The sequence below is a fragment of the Procambarus clarkii genome, chromosome 17 (genome assembly GCF_040958095.1).
Source record: "Procambarus clarkii isolate CNS0578487 chromosome 17, FALCON_Pclarkii_2.0, whole genome shotgun sequence".
NCBI lineage: Eukaryota > Metazoa > Arthropoda > Malacostraca > Decapoda > Cambaridae > Procambarus > Procambarus clarkii.
The window spans coordinates 1,069,197-1,079,685 of record NC_091166.1 but is presented as its reverse complement, the minus strand read 5'-3'; positions in this window follow the sequence as shown (position 1 = coordinate 1,079,685).

The window sequence follows — 10,489 nt, the reverse complement described above, 5'->3', positions numbered from 1 at the left end:
TGGCTCAGGTATCGAATTCCGGATGTTTGGGATATTTTGAAAACTGCAGGGGGTTTGGGCAAAATGTGACCCACCGCCGCTTTCAGTAATTGGCAGACTTTTGGTATAAAAAGTCGGAATTTCACATGGCGAATAGGTGCAAAGAGCCAGAATTTAGATCCAAAATATAGCTCAGGTATCGAATTTGGGATGTTTGGGATATTTTGAAAACTGCAGGGGGGTTTGGGCAAAATGTGACCCACCACTGCTTTCAGTAATTAGCAGAATTTTGGTATAAAAAGTCGGAATTTCAAACTGCGAATAGGTGCAGAGAGCCAAAATTTGGGTCCAAAATATGGCTCAGGTATCGAATTCCGGATGTTTGGGATATTTTGAAAACTGCAGGGGGGTTTGGGCAAAATGTGACCCACCGCCGCTTTCAGTAATTGGCAGATTTTTGGTATAAAAAGTCGGAATTTCACATGGCGAATAGGTGCAAAGAGCTAGAATTTGGGTCCAAAATATGGCTCAGGTATCGAATTTAGGATGTTTGGGATATTTTGAAAATTGCGGGGGGGTTTGGGCAAAATGTTACCCGCCGCTGCTTTCAGTAATTGGCATATTTTTGGTATAAAAAGTCGGAATTTCAAACTGCGAATAGGTGCAGAGAGCCAGAATTTGGGTCCAAAATATGGCTCGGGTATCGAATTTGGGATGTTTAGGATATTTGGAAAACTGCAGGGTGGTTTGGGCAAAATTTGACCCACCGCCGCTTTCTGTAATTGGCAGATTTTTGGTATAAAAAGTCGGAATTTCACATGGCGAATAGGTGCAAAGAGCTAGAATTTAGGTCCAAAATATGGCTCCGGTATCGAATTTGGGATGTTTGGGATATTTTGAAAACTGCAGGGGGGTTTGGGCAATATGTGACCCACCGCCGCTTTCAGTAATTGGCTTATTTGTGGTATAAAAAGTCGGAATTTCAAACTGCGAATAGGTACAGAGAGCCAGAATTTGGGTCCAAAATATGGCTCAGGTATCGAATTTGGGATGTTTGGGATATTTTGAACACTGCAGGAGGGTTTGGGCAAAATGTGACCCACCGCAGCTTTCAGTAATTGGCATATTTTTGGTATGAAAATTCGGAATTTCAAACGGCGAATAGGTGCAGAGAGCCAGAATTTGGGCCCAAAATATGGCTCCGGTATCGAATTTGGGTTGTTTGGGATACGTTGAAAACTGCAGTGGAGTTTGGGCAAAATGTGACCCACCGCCGCTTTCAGTAATTGGCATATTTTTGGTATGAAAATTCGGAATTTCAAACTGCGAATAGGTGCAGAGAGCTAGAATTTGGGTCCAAAATATGGCTCAGGGGTCGAATTTGGGATGTTTGGGATATTTTGAAAACTGCAGGGGGGTTTGGGCAAAATGTGACCCACCACCGCTTTCAGTAATTGGCAGATTTTTGGTATAAATAGTCGGAATTTCAAACTGCGAATAGGTGCAGAGAGCCAGAATTTAGATCCAAAATATAGCTCAGGTATCGAATTTGGGATGTTTGGGATATTTTGAAAACTGCAGGGGCGTTTGGGCAAAATGTGACCCACCGCTGCGTTCAGTAATTGGCAGATTTTTGGTATAAAAAATCGGAATTTCAAACTGCGAATAGGTGCATAGAGCAAGAATTTGGGTTCAAAATATGGCTCAGGTATCGAATTTGGGATGTTTAGTATATTTTGAAAACTGCAGGGGGGTTTGGGCAAAATGTGACCCACCACTGCTTGCAGTAATTGGCAGATTTTTGGTATAAAAAGTCGGAATTTCAAACGGCGAATAGGTGCAGACAGCGAGAATTTGGATCCAAAATATGGCTCAGGTATCGAATTTGGGACGTTTGGGATATTTTGAAAACTGCAGGGGGGTTTGGGCAAAATGTGACCCACCGCCGCTTTCAGTAATTGGCAGATTTTTGGTATAAAAATTCGGAATTTCACATGGCGAATAGGTGCAAAGAGCTAGAATATGGGTCCAAAATATGACTCAGGTATCGAATTTAGGATGTTGGGGATATTTGGAAAATTGCAGAGGGGTTTGGGCAAAATGTGACCCGCCGCTGCTTTCAGTAATTGGCATATTTTTGGTATAAAAAGTCGGAATTTCAAACTGCGAATGGGTGCAGAGAGCCAGAATTTGGGTCCAAAATATGGCTCAGGTATCGAATTTGGGATGTTTGGGTTATTTTGAAAACTGCAGGGGGGTTTGGGCAAAATGTGACCCACCGCTGCTTTTAGTAATTGGCATATTTTTGGTATAAAACTTCGGAATTTCAAACTGCGAATAGGTGCAGAGAGCCAGAATTTGGGTCCAAAATATGGCTCGGGTATCGAATTTGGGATGTTTAGGATATTTGGAAAACTGCAGGGTGGTTTGGGCAAAATGTGACCCACCACCGCTTTCAGTAATTGGCAGATTTTTGGTATAAATATTCGGAATTTCAAACTGCGAATAGGTGCAGAGAGCCAGAATTTAGATCCAAAATATAGCTCAGGTATCGAATTTGGGATGTTTGGGATATTTTGAAAACTGCATGGGGGTTTGGGCAAAATGTGACCCACCGCTGCTTTCAGTAATTGGCAGATTTTTGGTATAAAAATTCGGAATTTCAAACGGCGAATAGGAGCAGAGAGCCAGAATTTGGGTTTAAAATATGGCTCAGGTATCGTATTTGTGATGTTTGGGATATTTTGAAAACTGCAGGAGTGTTTGGGCAATATGTGACCCACCGCCGTTTCAGTAATTGGCTTATTTTTGGTATAAAAAGTCGGAATTTCAAACTGCGAATAGGTACAGAGAGCCAGAATTTGGGTCCAAAATATAGCTCAGGTATCGAATTTGGGATGTTTGGGATATTTAGAACACTGCAGGAGGGTTTGGGCAAAATGTGACCCACCCCCGCTTTCAGTAATTGGCAGATTTTTTTGTATAAAAAGTAGGAATTTCAGACTGCGAATAGGTGCAGAGATCCCGAATTTGGGTCCTAAATATGGCTCAGGTATCGAATTTGGGATGTTTGGGATATTTTGAAAACTGCAGGGGGGTTTGGGCAAAATGTGACCCACCGCTGCTTTCAGTAATTGGCATATTTTTGGTATAAAAAGTCGGAATTTCAAACTGCGAATAGGTGCAGAGAGACAGAATTTGGGTCCAAGATATGGTTCAGGTATCCAATTTCGGATGTTTGGGATATTTTGAAAACTGCAGGGGGGTTTGGTCAAAATGTTACCACCTCCGCTTTCAGTAATTGGCAGATTTTTGTATAAAAAGTCGGAACTTCACATGGCGAATAGGTGCAAAGAGCTCGAATTTGGGTCCAAAATATGGCTCAGGTATCGAATTTAGGATGTCTGGATATTTTGAAAATTGCAAGGGAGTTTGGGCAAAATGTGACCCTTCGCCGCTTTCAGTAATTGGCAGATTTTTGGTATAAAAATTCGGAATTTCAAACAGCGAATAGGTGCAGAGAGCCAGAATTTGGGCCCAAAATATGGCTCCGGTATTGAATTCGGGATGTTTGTGATACGTTGAAAACTGCAGTGGGGTTTGGGCAAAATGTGACCCACCGCCGCTTTCAGTAATTGGCATATTTTTGGTATGAAAATTCGGAATTTCAAACTGCGAATAGGTGCAGAGAGCCAGAATTTGGGTCCAAAATATGGCTCAGGTATCGAATTTGGGACGTTTGGGATATTTTTTTAAACTGCAGGGGGGTTTGGGCAAAATGTGACCCACTGCCGCTTTCAGTAATTGCAGATTTTTGGCATAAAAATTCGGAATTTCACATGGCGAATAGGTGCAAAGAGCTAGAATTTGGGTCCAAAATATGGCTCAGGTATCGAATGTAGGATGTTGGGGATATTTTGAAAATTGCAGGGGGGTTTGGGTAAAATGTGACCCACCGCTGCTTTCAGTAATTGGCATATTTTTGGTATAAAAAGTCGGAATTTCAAACTGCGAATGGGTGCAGAGAGCCAGAATTTGGGTCCAAAATATGGCTCAGGTATTGAATTTGGGATGTTTGGGTTATTTTGAAAACTGCAGGTGGGTTTGGGTCAAAATGTGACCCACCGCTGCTTTTAGTAATTGGCATATTTTTGGTATAAAACGTCGGAATTTCAAACTGCGAATAGGTGCAGAAAGCCAGAATTTGGGTCCAAAATATGGCTCAGGTATCGAATTTGGGATGTTTGGGATATTTTGAAAACTGCAGGGGGGTCTGGGCAAGATTTGACCCACCGCCGCTTTCAGTAATTGGCAGATTTTTGGTATAAAAATTCGGAATTTCAAACGGCGAATAGGTGCAGAGAGCCAGAATTTGGGCCCAAAATATGGAACAGGTATCGAATTTAGGATGTTTGGGATATTTTGAAAACTGCAGTGGGGTTTGGGCCAAATGTGACCCACCACCGCTTTCAGTAATTGGCAGATTTTTGGTATAAATATTCGGAATTTCAAACTGCGAATAGGTGCAGAGAGCCAGAATTTAGATCCAAAATATGGCTCAGGTATCGAATTTGGGATGTTTGGAATATTTTGAAAACTGCACGGTGGTTTGGGCAAAATGTGACCCACCGTCGCTTTCAGTAATTGGCATATGTTTGGTATGAAAATTCGGAATTTCAAACTGCGAATAGGTGCAGAGAGCCAGAATTTGGGTCTAAAATATGGCTCAGGGGTCGAATTTGGGATGTTTGGGATATTTTGAAAACTGCAGGGGGGTTTCGGCAAAATGTGACCCACCACCTCTTTCAGTAATTGGCAGATTTTTGGTATAAATATTCAGAATTTCAAACTGCGAATATTTGCAGAGAGCCAGAATTTAGATCCAAAATATAGCTCAGGTATCGAATTTGGGATGTTGGGGATATTTGGAAAATTGCAGAGGGGTTTGGGCAAAATGTGACCCGCCGCTGCTTTCAGTAATTGGCATATTTTTGGTATAAAAAGTCGGAATTTCAAACTGCGAATGGGTGCAGAGAGCCAGAATTTGGGTCCAAAATATGGCTCAGGTATCGAATTTGGGATGTTTGGGTTATTTTGAAAACTGCAGGGGGGTTTGGGCAAAATGTGACCCACCGCTGCTTTTAGTAATTGGCATATTTTTGGTATAAAACTTCGGAATTTCAAACTGCGAATAGGTGCAGAGAGCCAGAATTTGGGTCCAAAATATGGCTCGGGTATCGAATTTGGGATGTTTAGGATATTTGGAAAACTGCAGGGTGGTTTGGGCAAAATGTGACCCACCACCGCTTTCAGTAATTGGCAGATTTTTGGTATAAATATTCGGAATTTCAAACTGCGAATAGGTGCAGAGAGCCAGAATTTAGATCCAAAATATAGCTCAGGTATCGAATTTGGGATGTTTGGGATATTTTGAAAACTGCATGGGGGTTTGGGCAAAATGTGACCCACCGCTGCTTTCAGTAATTGGCAGATTTTTGGTATAAAAATTCGGAATTTCAAACGGCGAATAGGAGCAGAGAGCCAGAATTTGGGTTTAAAATATGGCTCAGGTATCGTATTTGTGATGTTTGGGATATTTTGAAAACTGCAGGAGTGTTTGGGCAATATGTGACCCACCGCCGTTTCAGTAATTGGCTTATTTTTGGTATAAAAAGTCGGAATTTCAAACTGCGAATAGGTACAGAGAGCCAGAATTTGGGTCCAAAATATAGCTCAGGTATCGAATTTGGGATGTTTGGGATATTTTGAACACTGCAGGAGGGTTTGGGCAAAATGTGACCCACCACCGCTTTCAGTAATTGGCAGATTTTTTTGTATAAAAAGTAGGAATTTCAGACTGCGAATAGGTGCAGAGATCCCGAATTTGGGTCTTAAATATGGCTCAGGTATCGAATTTGGGATGTTTGGGATATTTTGAAAACTGCAGGGGGGTTTGGGCAAAATGTGACCCACCGCTGCTTTCAGTAATTGGCATATTTTTGGTATAAAAAGTCGGAATTTCAAACTGCGAATAGGTGCAGAGAGACAGAATTTGGGTCCAAGATATGGTTCAGGTATCGAATTTCGGATGTTTGGGATATTTTGAAAACTGCAGGGGGGTTTGGCCAAAATGTTACCACCTCCGCTTTCAGTAATTGGCAGATTTTTTGTATAAAAAGTCGGAATTTCACATGGCGAATAGGTGCAAAGAGCTCGAATTTGGGTCCAAAATATGGCTAAGGTATCGAATTTAGGATGTCTGGGATATTTTGAAAATTGCAAGGGGGTTTGGGCAAAATGTGACCCGCCGCAGCTTTCAGTAATTGGCAGATTTTTGGTATAAAAAGTCGGAATCTCAAACTGCGAATAGGTGCCGAGAGCCAGAATTTGGGTCCAAAATATGGCTCAGGTATCGAATTTGGGATGTTAAGGATATTTGGAAAACTGAATGGTGGTTTGTGCAGAATGTGACCCACCGTCGCTTTCAGTAATTGGCATATTTTTGGTATAAAAATTCGGAATTTCAAACGGCGAATAGGTGCAGAGAGCCAGAATTTGGGCCCAAAATATGGCTCCGGTATTGAATTTGGGATGTTTGGGATACGTTGAAAACTGCAGGGGGGTTTGGGCAAAATGTGACCCACCGCTGCTTTTAGTAATTGGCATATTTTTGGTATAAAACGTCGGAATTTCAAACTGCGAATAGGTGTAGAGAGCCAGAATTTGGGTCCAAAATATGGCTCGGGTATCGAATTTGGGATGTTTAGGATATTTGGAAAACTGCAGGGTGGTTTGGGCAAAATGTGACCCACCACCGCTTTCAGTAATTGGCAGATTTTTGGTATAAATATTCAGAATTTCAAACTGCGAATAGGTGCAGAGAGCCAGAATTTAGATCCAAAATATAGCTCAGGTATCGAATTTGGGATGTTTGGGATATTTTGAAAACTGCATGGGGGTTTGGGCAAAATGTGACCCACTGCTGCTTTCAGTAATTGGCAGATTTTTGGTATAAAAATTCGGATTTTCAAACGGCGAATAGGAGCAGAGAGCCAGAATTTGGGTTTAAAATGTGGCTCAGGTATCGTATTTGTGATGTTTGGGATATTTTGAAAACTGCAGGAGTGTTTGGGCAATATGTGACCCACCGCCGTTTCAGTAATTGGCTTATTTTTGGTATAAAAAGTCGGAATTTCAAACTGCGAATAGGTACAGAGAGCCAGAATTTGGGTCCAAAATATGGCTCAGGTATTGAATTTGGGATGTTTGGGATATTTTGAACACTGCAGGAGGGTTTGGGCAAAATGTGACCCACCACCGCTTTCAGTAATTGGCAGATTTTTTTGTATAAAAAGTCGGAATTTCAGACTGCGAATAGGTGCAGAGATCCCGAATTTGGGTCCTAAATATGGCTCAGGTATCGAATTTGGGATGTTTGGGATATTTTGAAAACTGCAGGGGGGTTTGGGCAAAATGTGACCCACCGTTGCTTTCAGTAATTGGCATATTTTTGGTATAAAAAGTCGGAATTTCAAACTGCGAATAGGTGCAGAGAGACAGAATTTGGGTCCAAGATATGGCTCAGGTATCGAATTTCGGATGTTTGGGATATTTTGAAAACTGCAGGGGGGTTTGGCCAAAATGTTACCACCTCCGCTTTCAGTAATTGGCAGATTTTTGTATAAAAAGTCGGAACTTCACATGGCGAATAGGTGCAAAGAGCTCGAATTTGGGTCCAAAATATGGCTCAGGTATCGAATTTAGGATGTCTGGGATATTTTGAAAATTGCAAGGGGGTTTGGGCAAAATGTGACCCGCCGCAGCTTTCAGTAATTGGCAGATTTTTGGTATAAAAAGTCGGAATTTCAAACTGCGAATAGGTGCGAGAGCCAGAATTTGGGTCCAAAATATGGCTCAGGTATCGAATTTGGGATGTTAAGGATATTTGGAGAACTGAATGGTGGTTTGTGCAAAATGTGACCCTTCGCCGCTTTCAGTAATTGGCAGATTTTTGGTATAAAAATTCGGAATTTCAAACAGCGAATAGGTGCAGAGAGCCAGAATTTGGGCCCAAAATATGGCTCCGGTATTGAATTCGGGATGTTTGGGATACGTTGAAAACTGCAGTGGGGTTTGGGCAAAATGTGACCCACCGCCGCTTTCAGTAATTGGCATATTTTTGGTATGAAAATTCGGAATTTCAAACTGCGAATAGGTGCAGAGAGCCAGAATTTGGGTCCAAAATATGGCTCAGGTATCGAATTTGGGACGTTTGGGATATTTTTTTAAACTGCAGGGGGGTTTGGGCAAAATGTGACCCACTGCCGCTTTCAGTAATTGCAGATTTTTGGCATAAAAATTCGGAATTTCACATGGCGAATAGGTGCAAAGAGCTAGAATTTGGGTCCAAAATATGGCTCAGGTATCGAATGTAGGATGTTGGGGATATTTTGAAAATTGCAGGGGGGTTTGGGTAAAATGTGACCCACCGCTGCTTTCAGTAATTGGCATATTTTTGGTATAAAAAGTCGGAATTTCAAACTGCGAATGGGTGCAGAGAGCCAGAATTTGGGTCCAAAATATGGCTCAGGTATTGAATTTGGGATGTTTGGGTTATTTTGAAAACTGCAGGTGGGTTTGGGTCAAAATGTGACCCACCGCTGCTTTTAGTAATTGGCATATTTTTGGTATAAAACGTCGGAATTTCAAACTGCGAATAGGTGCAGAAAGCCAGAATTTGGGTCCAAAATATGGCTCAGGTATCGAATTTGGGATGTTTGGGATATTTTGAAAACTGCAGGGGGGTCTGGGCAAGATTTGACCCACCGCCGCTTTCAGTAATTGGCAGATTTTTGGTATAAAAATTTCGAATTTCAAACGGCGAATAGGTGCAGAGAGCCAGAATTTGGGCCCAAAATATGGAACAGGTATCGAATTTAGGATGTTTGGGATATTTTGAAAACTGCAGTGGGGTTTGGGCCAAATGTGACCCACCACCGCTTTCAGTAATTGGCAGATTTTTGGTATAAATATTCGGAATTTCAAACTGCGAATAGGTGCAGAGAGCCAGAATTTAGATCCAAAATATGGCTCAGGTATCGAATTTGGGATGTTTGGGATATTTTGAAAACTGCACGGTGGTTTGGGCAAAATGTGACCCACCGTCGCTTTCAGTAATTGGCATATGTTTGGTATGAAAATTCGGAATTTCAAATTGCGAATAGGTGCAGAGAGCAAGAATTTGGGTCTAAAATATGGCTCAGGGGTCGAATTTGGGATGTTTGGGATATTTTGAAAACTGCAGGGGGGTTTCGGCAAAATGTGACCCACCACCTCTTTCAGTAATTGGCAGATTTTTGGTATAAATATTCGGAATTTCAAACTGCGAATATTTGCAGAGAGCCAGAATTTAGATCCAAAATATAGCTCAGGTATCGAATTTGGGATGTTTGGGATATTTTGAAAACTGCAGGGGGGTTTGGTCAAAATGTGACCCACCGCTGCTTTCAGTAATTGGCAGATTTTTGGTATAAAAAGTCGGAATTTCAAACTGCGAATAGGTGCAGAGAGCAAGAATCTGGGTTCAAAATATGGCTCAGGTATCGAATTTGGGATGTTTAGGATATTTTGAAAACAGCAGGGGGGTTTGGGCAAAGTGTACCCACCGCTGCTTTCAGTAATTGGCAGATTTTTGGTATAAAAAGTCGGAATTTCAAACTGCGAATAGGTGCAGAGAGCGAGAATTTGGGTCCAAAATATGGCTCAGGTATCGAATTTGGAATGTTTGGGATATTTTGAAAACTTCAGGGAGGTTTGGGCAAAATGTGACCCACCGCTGCTTTCAGTAATTGGCAGATTTTTGGTATAAAAAGTCGGAATTTCAAACTGCAAATAGGTGCAGAGAGCCAGATTTTGTATCCAAAATATGGCTCAGGTATCGAATTTGGGATGTTTGGGATATTTTGAAAACTGCAGGTTGGTTTGGGCAAAATGTGACCCACCGCCGTTTTCAGTAATTGGCATATTTTTGGTATAAAAATTCGGAATTTCAAACTGCGAATAGGTGCAGAGAGCCAGAATTTTGGTCAAAAATATGGCTCAGGTATCGAATTTGGGATGTTTAGGATATTTTGAAAACTGCTGGGCGGTTTGGGCAAAATGTGACCCACCGCCGCTTGCAGTAATTGGCCTATTTTTGGTATAAAAAGTCGGAATTTCAAACGGCGAATAGGTGCAGAGAGCCAGAACTTGGATCCAAAATATGGCTCTGGTATCGAATTTAGGATGTTTGGGATATTTTGAGAACTGTTGGGGAGTTTGGGCAAAATGTGACCCACCGCCGCTTTCAGTAATTGGTAGATTTTTGGTATAAAAATTCGGAATTTCACAGTGAGAATCGGTGCAGAGAGCCAGAATTTGGGTCATAAATATGGCTCAGGTATCGAATTTGGGATGTTTGGGATATTTTGAAAACTGCAGGGGGGTTTGGGCAAAATGTGACCCACCGCCG